We start from the raw sequence: 13,360 nt of genomic DNA on the forward strand, positions 1-13,360 counted from the left end.
TTTTCTAGGCTGAGGCTTTCTCCTCTGAAGAGGAGGGTGTTGGGATCCTGGCCTCTGAGGGGACTTCCATCTCTCTCTCTCTCTGTCTCTGCGGTTTTATGGCTTCCTTAGCTCGGTTTCTCAGCATCTGGGGTGGAACGGTTTTTCACAGTGCAGATTGGGTAAAATATAGCTGAATGTTTAACATTCCTGGCTCCTGGCACTAAAAGTCACAATGACAATCCCAAATCTTCCACTCATATCCAAACGCCCCCTAAGAGGGCTGCTCCGCTCTAGGGAAAGACTTCGCCCTTCCATGGCAAGGGGTGCTGGCTCCATTCCTGGTCAGGGAACTAAGAGCCCACATGCCGTGTGGCCAGAAAAATTGGGATAAAACAGAACCCCTCTCATCTCTGGTCTACGTGGGACAAATTGGATGGGGTGCACAGAAGCCCAGGCCAGTCCAATGTCAGACCCCAGGAAGAGGGCTTGTGGCCCAGAAAAGCCGGACTTGGGGAGCAATGGGCAAGTGTTGGTGGTTTTGGAGAATGCATGCCCATGAAACCTGTGGGAGGTGGCTCCTCCAGGAGCTGGAGGCTACTAGGGGAGATGAGATCACCTCTAGGGACAATAAGAGGGTACCTGAACTGCACTGACTCATCCTGGACGGTCACGGTGGGAGGGCAGCTTCTACAGAGAAGCCCCCACACTGGGATTTCACTCTGGAGCCATCAGTGCAGAATGGATCCTTAGGAGAGCCTCCCCTTCCATGTGATCTCAAGGTCTCTACCTCCCCACCTGATCCCAGGCCACTCTGATCTGAAAGTCTGGGGTTCCAGTCCTGGACCTCCGTCCTACTCAAATTGGAGTCCCAAGGTCATAGACTGACACTTCTATATACTTGATGTTCTTACTGCCAAGATCGCTACAATCCAACATGTGCAGAATAATCCAGAGAAGGAACACTGATGTCCACAGAGATTGGCTGGGCTGGTGATTAAGCTGAGCTTCCCTGTTGGCTCAGATGGTAAAGAATCTGCCTGCAATGTAGGAGACCTGGGTTTGATCCCTGGGTTGGGAAGATTTCCCTGGAGTAGGAAATGGCTACCCACTCCAGTATTCTTGCCTGGGAATTCACACGGGCAGAGGAGCCTGGTGGGCTGCAGACCATGGGGTTGCAAAGAGTTGGACACAGTTGAAAAATCAACACACTTTCAGCACATATTGCTGGGTGCAGTCACCGAAAATTAAGGGCTGGTCTGCAAAGGTGCTGCCCTAGTCCTTCAGGGCACAGGGTTTCCTTGTTCTCGGTCAAGTTTTTATGAGTGTAGCTTATTAGGGGAGAGATCTCCACTTTCCCATGTTTAAAGAGAGGAGGGAAAAAATAGAGGAAATGGACTTCCTCTCCTCCATAAGGCAAAACCTCACATGATAAGCAGACCCACAGCAGATGGACTGTGTGTTAGCACTCCTGAGGGGGGGAGGATGGAGCAGTCTGGCTCTGGCTCTCTCTAAATTGAGAGAGAGAGAACGTGAGCCAGCGTGTGTGTGTGTGTGTGTGTGTGTGTGTGTGTGTGTGTGTGATGAGGGGGGAGGGGAAGGGGAAAGGGGAGAGAGAGGAGGGAGAACCATGAAAATGCAAAATAAGAAGCAGTCAGCACTCAGAGAAGGATAAGAAACTGTGACGACCAGGAGACCAACACGGGAGAACTCAGACTTGGGGCGGGAGGAGGATGGGGAGAGGAAAGAAGAGAAAGAAAACTGGGAAACATGGCAAAAAAACAAACCAAATTCTCTGTTAGTACAGGAGCTCAGTGATTCCGCATGGACAGCTAACCACTTCGTCAGTTATCTCACGCGAGCGCATCACAAACGCAGACCCTCACTAAAATCAGCTCATCAAAGGGTGCCAGGAGGACTCTGGAGAGCTGGGACCCCTTCTGTCCCTGCCAACCCCCAGGCTGCTGGTTCCGTCCCATATCTCTCGTCCTAAGACTGTTTCTACATGGAAATTTCTTTCCAGTTCTCACAGTCTGTGAGATCAGGGTAAAACAAGAGGGTCAGATGTCGGAAGCACTTAAATATGGATCCCATCACAAAATCTGATACCAGGAAAAGAAGCAGTGGCATCTTCTCCAGCCTAAGGGAGCAGAGACCTCGCAGGCTCTGAGATAGGAGACTGCAGTCAAAGCCAGGTCAGGTATGGGGCCCGTGACCTCAGGAGGGGTCTACTGGCTGGAGGCTTTGTGACCACTTCTGCCCTGGCTTTCCTGGGCTGGGGCTGACGTGATCCTGCACAGTCAGGCTTTGGCCATCAGGGTAGAGCACACAGCAGTGGCCCTGGGGTGCCGACACTCGCTCTCCTCTTGGTGTCCCCTGCCCACCCGTCCTCACCCCCAGGCTCAGCTTCCCTGCCTCCAGCAAGGCTGCACACTGTGACTCATTTGCCTTCCTTTGGGCTTTCCTGGTTTGGGTTTTCTCTGTGTAGTTTTTCCTGTGACTCTGGTACCCCAAATGCACTCAGGACGTTCTGGTGCTGACCGGGGCCAGCTCTGACTCACTCCACATCCATTTCCCCCTCCTCTACCTGGCCCACCTGGCGTACCTAGATCATCTCAGAGAAGGCAGAGCAGGATGGTTGAGAATGGCTCTGGAGCCACTATCTGGGGTCCCTGCCCTTCACTTCACTTGTGTGACCTTGGGCAAGTTACCTAAGCTCCATGTCTTGGTTTCCTCATCTGTAAAATGCAGATGCTAATAATGAGACCTACTGCCTGGGGCTGCCATGAGGATTAAGGGCCTGACAGCACAGCCCGAAACCCTTACCTGTCATAGTCTCCAAGCTTAATAAATGTCAACCCTCAATCATAAATTCCAACACCTTTGCAGCACAGGACAACACCATCAAAGATGCTACATCCTAGCCTACTGTAACGGGGCCAAGCTTCCGCCTGCATCACCACCGATGGCAGGCGACTGACACATCAAGGTCCACTCTTTTCGCTGGTTAGACTCTGTGTCACCTCCAACGCTCACACTGCGTCCACACACACACTGCAAAGATTCACACGCGGACTGTGGCCATTCCTCTGCCCCTTTTCTTGTCCACAGGCAGCCGCCTTGCTCTCCTCTGCTCAGTCCCTCCTGAAGACTCAAACACATCATCTCTGACAAGGGTTCACTTTTCTGCTACAATCCATCGTTATTCTGCATATTTTTCCTTCCTCCGCTCGCTGCCTGAGATTTCCGGGCTGCTTTCTCTCCCAAGATCTTTCCACACATCCTATACCGGTGGCTCTCTTCTTTTTTTTTTTTTTTTGTTCTATTAACTCTTCCAAGGATCCAGCCTAGAGGACGAGTCTAGCAACAGCCAGCTCCCAACTACGGGTATAGACAGAGCTTGGCTTGGTGCCCTGGTCCATCATCCGTCTGTCTGACACAGCAAAGTGTGTTTGTGTGTCTCTGTGTGTGTCCCTTCTTACCAAACAGCTCTGACCACCTCAGGGTGAAGTTTCTCAGTCGCCCTGGGTTTCTTCCCAGCTTCTGATCCCTCCTTCTCACCGTGGCCAGGACTCTTGCAAAATTACAAACCACCGCTCGTCACCTGGTGTTGTGAAAGCCAAGAGGTCCTTCCTGATTCACCAGGCACCTGCCTCTCCCAGCTCATCCCTGGCCTCCCCTCCTCTCCCTACCTGGTCCTTCTGCCAAAAGCCCACACTTTACCCGCACAGGTAAAACCACCAGCAGCAGCTTTGCAAACGCACCGGGGTCTCTCACACTTCTGGCCTCCCTGCGCTCTTTGCTCTTCCTGGGATGCCTACTAGACTAACTCCCACTTGCCTCTTGCTTTTCTCCCGCTCTGAGAAGCCTTCCTGGTCCTCTGTTCACCCAGCCCCACACCAGCCCAGGCAGGCAGCTCTCCTTTGCTCTGTATCCAGGCAGAGAGCACACGAAAACAACAAGATTGTCTTCATCATAGCCTCCCCGCTACTTGGAGCTTCCTGAGGTCAGAAGCCACACCTTCCCTCTAGTCCCACGGGCATTACAGTCACGGACAACTGGTGAAGGATTTTCCGACTGGAGTTCAAATGGAACTGAGTTGAACAGAAGGAAACGGAGCTGGGTTTTTCTGCTGGCCTAAGAACTAACACAAAATCGCCTTAGGCAGAACACACTTCAGAGACACGGGAGTCAGCAGGTCCCAGTGGGGACACACAGCAGCTGACTCTCAGCCGTGTGGTCTGTTCTTTGCTCCCTGGTGGCCTGTGAGCTGCAGATGCTGAGAGACTGAACTGGGCTCAACTCTCTTGCTACTCGTTACTCACTGTGGATGCATGCGTGCAAGTTCAGTTGCTCAATCATGTCCAACTCTTTGTGACCCTGTGGACTGTATGCAGCCTGCCAGGCTCCTCTGTCCATGGAATTCTCCAGATAAGAATACTGGAGTGGGTTGCTGTGCCCTTCTCCAAGGGATCTTTCACAACCCAGGGATTAAACCCACATCTCTTGCATCTCCTGCATTGGCTTTTTTATTTTTTTCCAGTTTCATTAGCTATAGAAGAGCTTGGTGCTGTCTGTATGAGGTCAGGTTCTTGATACCTCAAGAGTACGTTTGTTTGGCTCGAGAGCAATGCTAACCTCATTGTTCTAAATGATTAAAGCATAGTGCAAGCATGCTATGTCACTTCAGTCGTGTCTGACTCTTGGCGACCCCAGGAACTGTAGCCCACACCAGGCTCCACTGTCCATGTAATTTTCCAGGCAAGAATACTGGGGTGGGTTGCCATTTCCTTCTCCAGATTAAAGCATAGTAAATGTTCCCAATTCTTACACATTTCTTTCAATAGGCTGTACAAAAAGTCTCACCCTCTAAATCATTGAGACAAGAAAAGGGCTTGGGAAGGAAGGAAGGAACTATAAAGCCACAGCTCACCTCCCAAGGAGTTCTAAGAAACTGCTGATGTCACTTAGGTACTGCGCCCAGGCTGGCAAAAGTTCAACCACAGCAGCATCCAAGAGTCAGGGGCGGGAGGATCCATTTCCCAGCCTGGGGGAGGCATATCTATGCAAATGTTTTCTCCCAAAGTTTTGGGTTGCCCAGAAAGTTCGATGGGGTTTTTCCATAAGATGTTACAGAAAAACCCGAACAAATTTTTTGGCCAACCAATAGGAGGGGCCAGACATCAATCCTGGTCTAAAAAGGGAAGAAGAGACAGCTCATAGACCACATCTAAAACCAGGGCTCAGCAAAGTGGACTTGAAAATCAATTGTGACTTGGAGGGAAGAATGACAGCCAGCAGAAAACTGGCTATGGTCCCAGCAAGAGGTGGCAATTGAGGTGACACTACGGGCAGCATGGACAAGAAGGACACCCCTCTCCCGGGGCCAGGACCCTCACCCTGGCATCCTCCTCCAGGGCCTATGGGTGGGCGTTCATCGAAGATCAAAAGTGAGGTCACAGCTGGGCTAGCTAGGATGGAGAGGTGGGTGAAGTTGACATCGTTGCCTCAATGTCTGGGGATTCTGGAGGTTTCATGCCATCTAAATTTCCAACATGTACCTCTTGGCTCCAGACCTCTTTTGGAGACTATTAGACATTTTAAAAACTATTAGACACCCAGACGTTTTTCGGGTGACTACTCTTGCGAGGCACCTTGTTGGGCAACTGATCTCATTTGATCTTCATCAGAACCCTCTATGGTCAATATTAACATTGATCTCACTCTATAGGCGAGTAAAAAACTGATGCATACAAAGTTTGGGTCACTCACTGAAGGTCAGACAGTGAGTGTTGGAATGAAGATAAGACCCAACTCAGGGACTTCCCTGGTGGTCCAGTGGTTAAGACTTCACCATTCAACATGGTGGACGCAGGTTCAATCCCTGGTTGGGAAGCTAAGATCCCACATGCCTTGGGGCCAAAAAACAAAAATGTAAAACAGAAGCAATATTGCAACAAATTCAATAAAGACCTTAAAAATGGTCCACACCAAAAAAAAAAAAAAAAGAATGTTCAGAAAAAAGACCCAACTCAGACTGCCTTCAAAGCCCAAACTCTTAACTAGAAAAATGAGAGAAAAACAGCCCATCAGGGAATACAATTCTCCAAGGGAAACATTCTCTAAGGGCAAGCTCGAAAAAAAACTGAAGTCTCTAACTTTTTCCAAATAGAAACACTGCAAAATGGTTGGCCTAGGGAAACGTATAGCCTGTGGCGATAAAACAGACTAACTCTCTAAATGAAATTAACTGGTGCTCACAGAGACACACAGATACCACACTCAGGATAAACCCTTGGGAATAAACCTTTGGCTGGAAGTGGAAGATGTAAGGCGGAAGAGAGAGTGGGGAGGAAAAAGACCCTGTCTTCCTTGCTTTTTTGGGAAAACTTTGCAGAGAAGTGACATCAAATTATTTCCTCCTTCCTCTGTAAACAACAGAGGGCAGAGACCACACAAATCAAATCCATCCAGAAAATACTTTCAAAGGGAAATAATTGTCTCAATCACAGAATGCTGGCAGCAGGAGAGATCTGGAGGGACATCAAGAAAGATCTAAGGATAAAGATACTGGTCAGCAAATTAGATACAGCGCTGCAATCCAATAAGGCAGCAAAATTCACCACTAATGTGACTTGCAAAGTTTCCCCAGCCAAGGCATCAATCACAATGGTCTGAAGGGTGAGTAGCCCTTGTTGATACCTCTGGCGGGTCACCACCATAGAGTGTATTCAATGTATCCTGGAAAGCTGTCATCCAACAGTCAGCAATCCTACAGGGACAGAAGATGGAAGTGGGATAAGCAGGAAAGATGTGGGTAGAGGGTCAGCAACCACTGAAATGTTTACTACAGGTGCGGATAGATAGTGGGTGAGGGGCTTCCCAGGTGGCACTAGTGGTAAAGAATCAGCCTGCCAATGCAAGATATAAAGGAGACACAGGTTCAATCCCTGGGTCAGGAGATCCCCTGGAGGAGGAAACAGCAACCCACTCCAGTATTCTTGCCTGGGAAATTCCATGGACAGAGGAGCCTGGTGGGCTACAGTCCATGGGGTCGCAAAGAGTCAGACATGACTAAGTGACTGAGCATGCACACACGAGGTGAGCAGATGAAAACCAGAGGGTGAATGCTAAAAAACAGCAATTGTTACATTGTTTGTCTGGTGGAATATTTAAAAATAAGATGAGAGAGCTTCTGGCTGCCACGTCTCAAAGGGACCAATGTTCTGGATTCGAGGTCATTTCCATCATCCAGACACATGACTACTGCTTCACTTCTTTGAAGTTTTCCCATGTACAATGACTTCACAAATTTCTTTAGGAACTTTGACTAATTTCATATTGTTACATACACACAAATGCCTTTTTGGATTGAACTCAAATCTTTCCTCCTCAACTTAACCCATTTCTTTTTCTATTGGCTCCAGAAGAGAATAATTTCTCTGCCTACTACTCCATGTGAAAAAAGAACTCCATGCTCGAAGGCTAGTAAGGCACAATACAGCTTTCTCTTTCTTAAAACAAGCAATCCTAAATTCCAACCTTTCTTTCATGCTTCCAATTTTCCAACTCTCTGCCCACTTTTCCTTTTTTAAGGGGAAGAAAAGCCAAAAGCTAAGAAGGAGCCTTAAAATCATCTAACTCAGGGCTCTGTGACCACAGAACAAAATTCAAATCAACAAACGACCCTGCCCTCACCTTCCCGAGCAGGGTTCCTCAACCTCGGCACCATCGGCATTTTGGACCAGACAGTTCTCTGGTGGAGGCTGTACTGTGCACTGTGGGAAGACCAGCAGCATCCTTGACCTTCACCTACTAAGTATCTGCAGCATCACCGCCCCAGTGGTTACAACCAGAATGTCTCTAAAGAATGTGAATATCCCCTGGGGGCAAAATCAGCCCAGATGAAAATGTATCTAGCAGAATCCATCTCTTTCATCAGATTGTGGACCCTGCAGTTTTCCCCAGGGTTAGAACTACCAAGTCTAAGTCCCTCCAGAGTTCCTCTTCTAATGCTGGGACACTGTCTTCCTGATGGCTTGCGAACTACTGCCCTTGGCTTTGGCTCCTTTTCCAACAACCATGGCTGGAGACTAACCAGCCAGCTAGCACTGTGCTAGGTGCTGATGGGAGGACCAAGCAGGGCTTCTCTTTTTCCTCTTCACAGCAGGTTGGAGCCAGAGTCACCATTCTCTCCCAGGGGCCCATGTTCTCTGGAAGCCAGAGATCTGGAGCACAAGCTCTCTGGGAGGAGTGAAGCTCTTACCACTTAGTGGTATCAACCAGCCAAGCCCCGCTCTGAGCTCAGACAGCACTAAATACATGTCCAGCATTCATGCATACATGCTCAGTTACTCAGTCATGCTGACTCTCTGCAACCCCATGGACTATAGCCCTCCAAGCCCCTCTGTCCATGGGATTTTCCAGGTAAGAATACTGGAGTGGGTTGCCAGTTTCTTCTCCAGGGGATCTTCTGCACCCAGGGATGGAAACCACGTCTCCTGCATTGGCAAGCAGATTCTTTGCCACTCAACCACCAGGGAAGCCCAGCATTTGCTATGACTTCACGGTCTAGCTGTCTCTGTGAGCATCCTCAGAGCCCGGTGCCAGTCCTGTCAGCAGGCCGAATGAAATGAACCACACATGAGAGCTCTGTGGGCAGACCAGCTGCAGGCTCAGGTCCCTGGCCTGGGGATGCCTGCAGCCTTTCTAGATGGCATGCCCGGAAAAAGAACAAAACCAATCATGCACCAAGCAAAAACCACGTCATGGCTGGAGTCACCAAACTCTCTCTTGATGGCAGGAATGGAGCGCAAAGAATACTGGTCTCTCCATCTCAGCCCCCAGCCACCCACAGGACTGCCAGTGACAGAGAGCACAGCTCAGCAAACACCAAGACTTCAGTTCAAACGAAGTCAACCAAGTCCAGCTCCCCCATCCAACACGAAGCTAATACACATCTTATGGTTGTTATTTGTCATTGTTAATCCTTATTATCAATCCTGATCAGTAAGGTGCTTTTTACTCTAAATAACCCTCAGGAGAATCACGCCCAGGAGGCACATTCGGATTGAGTGGGAAGAGCTGGGCTCATTATTGTTTAGCAAAGTGAGGCTGTGAGGAATGAGCATTACCTGTTCAGGACCACAGTGGATTCATAGTCTAGATGTCCCTCATATGATGTCTTAACCCAAAGACTATGCTACCCAATGAGGTCCTGTCATTGGACATACAAGCTCAAGTCTAATGAATTATCACGCCTATACTCCTTTGCCAGGGGAATAACATTATAGTCCAAATACAAACATGTGGCAAGTCTGAACCCCAGTTTTACCTGAATTCCTTTCCAAGCCCCAGATCCTTCAGCATTAGTTTGATGAAGCTCTTTGTATTTTTTACAAACTAATTTTCCAAATTAGAGACAAGAGGTGTACCATAAAAAAGGCTGAGCACTGAAGAATTGATGCTTTCAAACTATGGTGCTGGAGAAGACGCTTGAGAGTCCCTTGGACTGCAAGGAGATCAAACCAATCAATCCTAAAGGAAATCAACCCTGAATGTTCATTGGAAGGACAGATGCTGAAGCTGAAGCTCCAATACTTTGACCACCTGCTGACTCACTAGAATAGACCCTGATGCTGGGAAAGATTGAAGGCAGGAGGAGAAGAGGGTGACAGAAGATGAGATGGTTGGATGGCATCGCTATCTCAATGGACATGAACTTGCAAACTCTGGGACATAGTGGAGGACAGGGAAGCCTGGTGCGCTGCAGTCTATGGGGTTGCAAAGAGTCGGACACAACTTAGAGACTGAATGACAACAAATTCCCCAAATATGTTCTTTTCAACAAAATAGAAAATAAATTTGCAATCACTTCCCTGGTGGGAAAAATTAATCCATGTGTTTTTGCTTCATTTACAATTTAATCACCAAACAGTGTTTTTAAACCAGTGTTTGGTGGTGAGGAGACTATTTGGCCCTTATGAGCTTTGGGAAAACTGAAGGTTTTTTTTTTTTTTTAATAGAGTAATTTCTATTTTAAAATAATATACCAACAGTACATAAGGGTCAGGAAAGAGAGAGAAACACTCAGAATCCCACCACCATCTAAACAAAGCACTGGAGGGTGTCCCCGCTCTGTAGCGGATGAGCATTTTTAACCAGAGGCTCAGTGGATGAAGGATGCTAATCCAGTCAGGATTGTAGGAGGAGGGTGGAGTGCTTAGGTTGCCTGAGAAAAATCAAAGCACAAAATAGCCCAGTTGGGAAGATGCATGTTGAAGGAGGTTTGGAAAAACCCACTATCATCCCATCTGTTTAGGATGTAACACGATAAGAAGTCTCTCCCGCCTCCCATACATACTCGTGTTGCCCTCGTCTCTCTTCTCTAAGGCGAGTCCTTCCTCCTTTTTCTCCACCTTGCCCTGTCAAGGTTGCATGTTGCCTGGCCCAGGGCATGCATTTGTGCACACCCTGGGGAAGGCCTTCAATCCAGCCCCACCACTGCCGCTGCTGCCAAGAAAGCAGAAACTCCAGTGAAGACCACTTTACAGAACAGCCCTGGTGAGGGCTGAGCCTTCTCTCGGGCAGGACGCAGCAGAACACTTTACAGAAGTCTCTTCCACCCAAGATGGGACTTCGGCCACCCTAGGTCTGTTTAGGTCCTTCTAAACAACTTTTCAGAATTACCAAACCAACTGTAATTATAACCCGAAGGGAAGCTGAGAGTTCTACGTTCATTAAATCCACTAAGACAACCACATCTGATACTTGAATCCAAAAACATGTTTCACACAGTATCAAGACGGGTGTTTCCCAAGTCTTTTTTCCAGTCCTAAATGCAGATATGAATGGGCTGAGCTTAGATCTGTCAAGGAAAATCCACTGAACTTAGATCAATGGAGGAAAAGACGCGCCACCCTCTCCTTGCCCACATGTGCAAACATCCTCAGTCTGAACAAAACCCCAGACTCACACGTACACATTTTCTTCCTTCTTCTGCCCGCCTCCATCCCAGTCTCCTCTGCCCACCAGACTGGTTCCACAAACTCGGAAGGACAACAAGCCATGAGGAAATTCAGAATAGTCGCGCCCACCCAGGATGTGTGTCCAATGCCTGGTGTGTGGTGACACCAGGCAGGGACCCAGTGCTCCAGCCCCCACCTGGAACAAAGCCAGTCACCCCCAATATGTGAGGATGACTGTTTCAGACAGTTGCCCACATGGAGCAAGTACACTTTGTCCTCTCTTTCTCCCTCTGCCTCCCTCTCTCCCTCTAAACCAGAATACCATCTGACTTTTTACTCTGACAACAGAGACTGCCAGTGTGTGAGTACAACGTATGCTCAGAAATCCTTGTGGATGTAGAGAAGGGTTAAGGAGCCTGGTAAGAGTCCAATAAATAAAATCCCACAATGGAGCTCTCCAGACCTGAAAAGGGGATATCATATTTGATTGAGCTTTCCATGGATTTATGTCTTCAAACACTGCTCTCATACATACCGCTCTTATCTCCCATCGGCATCTCCAAGTCTTTTTGTATCTGCATGTTCCCGCTCAGAGAACATCACAGATCTCACGCTCTCCAAGATGCTCGAGAGACATCAGTCAGTCATCTCGGCTGGTTCCTGACTCATTCAGTCACAGTGTTTTTCATGTGACCAGAAAAAAGGATGGAAGAAAGGGAGTGAGGAAGGAGGAAGGGAAGGAAGGAAGGAAGAGGGAGGGAAGAAGGGACGGAGGGAAGGAAAGGAAAGAAGACTCTTTCTTGTCCTCCTCCCCCAAGCCACCTATAAGCCTTCTTGACTTTACACCACTTTCTAGTATTGGTCCTTTTCAGTTCAGTTCAGTTCAGGCGCTCAGTCGTGTCCGACTCTTTGTGACCCCATTGACTGCAACACACCAGGCTTCCCTGTGCATCACCACCTCCCGGAGCTTGGTCAAACTCATATCTCCATCGAGTTGGTGATGCCATCCAACCACCCCATCCTCTGTCGTCCCCCTTTTCTCCTGCCTTCAATCTTTCCCAGCATCATTGGTCCTTTTGGGCTGCTGTGGCTTCTTAGAGGCAGTGATTGTGGATCTAGGGTTGTTGTTGTTTAGTTACTCAGTCGAGTCTGACTCTTTTGAGATCCCATAGACTGTAGCCTGCCAGCCTCCTCTGTCCATGGGATTTCCCAGGCAAGAATACTGGAGTGGGTTGCCATTTCCCTCTCCAGGGGATCTTCCCAACCCAGGGATTGAACCCGAGTCTCCTGCATTGGCAAACAGATTCTTTACCACTGAGCCACCAGGGAAGCCTGTGGGTCTAGAGACTCTGGTCTAACTCCCCACTTTCCAGGTGAGCAAATATCTTAGAGGGCAGAGCCCGACCACCCACAGTCACCACTAATGTGTCCCCTTGCCAGCGCCAATATTCCTTCCACATCACCCCTTAACTCCCACTTTCCCCATCATCTCAGTGCACCCTCATCTTGGTTAATGAATCCACAGCTAACTGCAGAAGGGCTGACACTGCCTGGCCGGCACCGCAGTGAGAACTGGAGGCCCCAGGGAAGGAGCTGCGTCTCTCTGACGTGTCTTAAACGCTCCTGCATATCCTGGGCTGCCAGTCGCAAAAGGCAAGATTGCAAAACTTCTCGCTTATACTCAGGCCTCGCAGTAAACAGGAAGCCTGGGTTAATCCACTTTTTGAAAGTTTCCTGAAGGCACATTTGGTGTTTTGATCAAGGAATCAGCTGACTATCAGATAAATACATAAAATATTTTGGAATTAAGGCACCTGGTCACTCTGATGGCTCAGAGATCAGGGGAAGACGAGGTCCTCAGGGAGGGAAGATGGTTTACCAGGCCGGTCCTCTGCTCCTGGAGGCCCTGATTGATCTGTGATGAGAAAGGCACTCCACAGGCCCAAGTAAAGACCATGGAGCTGCAGAGGGCGGGGTAGCCACATTTCCCTTCACTGTCCTTGCCCTGAGCACTGCAAGGTGCTTTCCCAAAGACCAACTTTGTAGGAAGCTCCTGTTTTGAAACGCCGAGGAAATACAATGAGCTGAGTGATGAGCCAGGCTGACAGAGTACAAACACAATCAACCGGGAAAAACTCGCTCAGCTGGCCACGTGCATTAACGCATCTCTCTCCGGAGATCCCTGGATGCAGAGAAGTTCATCAGAAGCCACGACTGTAAAGGCTCACAACCACAGAGTCCAACCAGGGGGCTGGACTTGCAAGTCACAGTGCTTTGTATCCATCAATTTACTCCAGCCCTATGCGTGCATGCTAAATCATTTCAGTTATGTCCAACTTTTTGCCACCCCATGGAGCCCACCAGGCTCCTCTGTCCTTGGGATTCTCCAGGCAAGAATACTGGAGTGGGTTGCC

Source organism: Bison bison, unplaced genomic scaffold (assembly GCF_000754665.1).
Source record: "Bison bison bison isolate TAMUID 2011002044 unplaced genomic scaffold, Bison_UMD1.0 scf7180017864213, whole genome shotgun sequence".
In the NCBI taxonomy this organism is placed as follows: domain Eukaryota; kingdom Metazoa; phylum Chordata; class Mammalia; order Artiodactyla; family Bovidae; genus Bison; species Bison bison.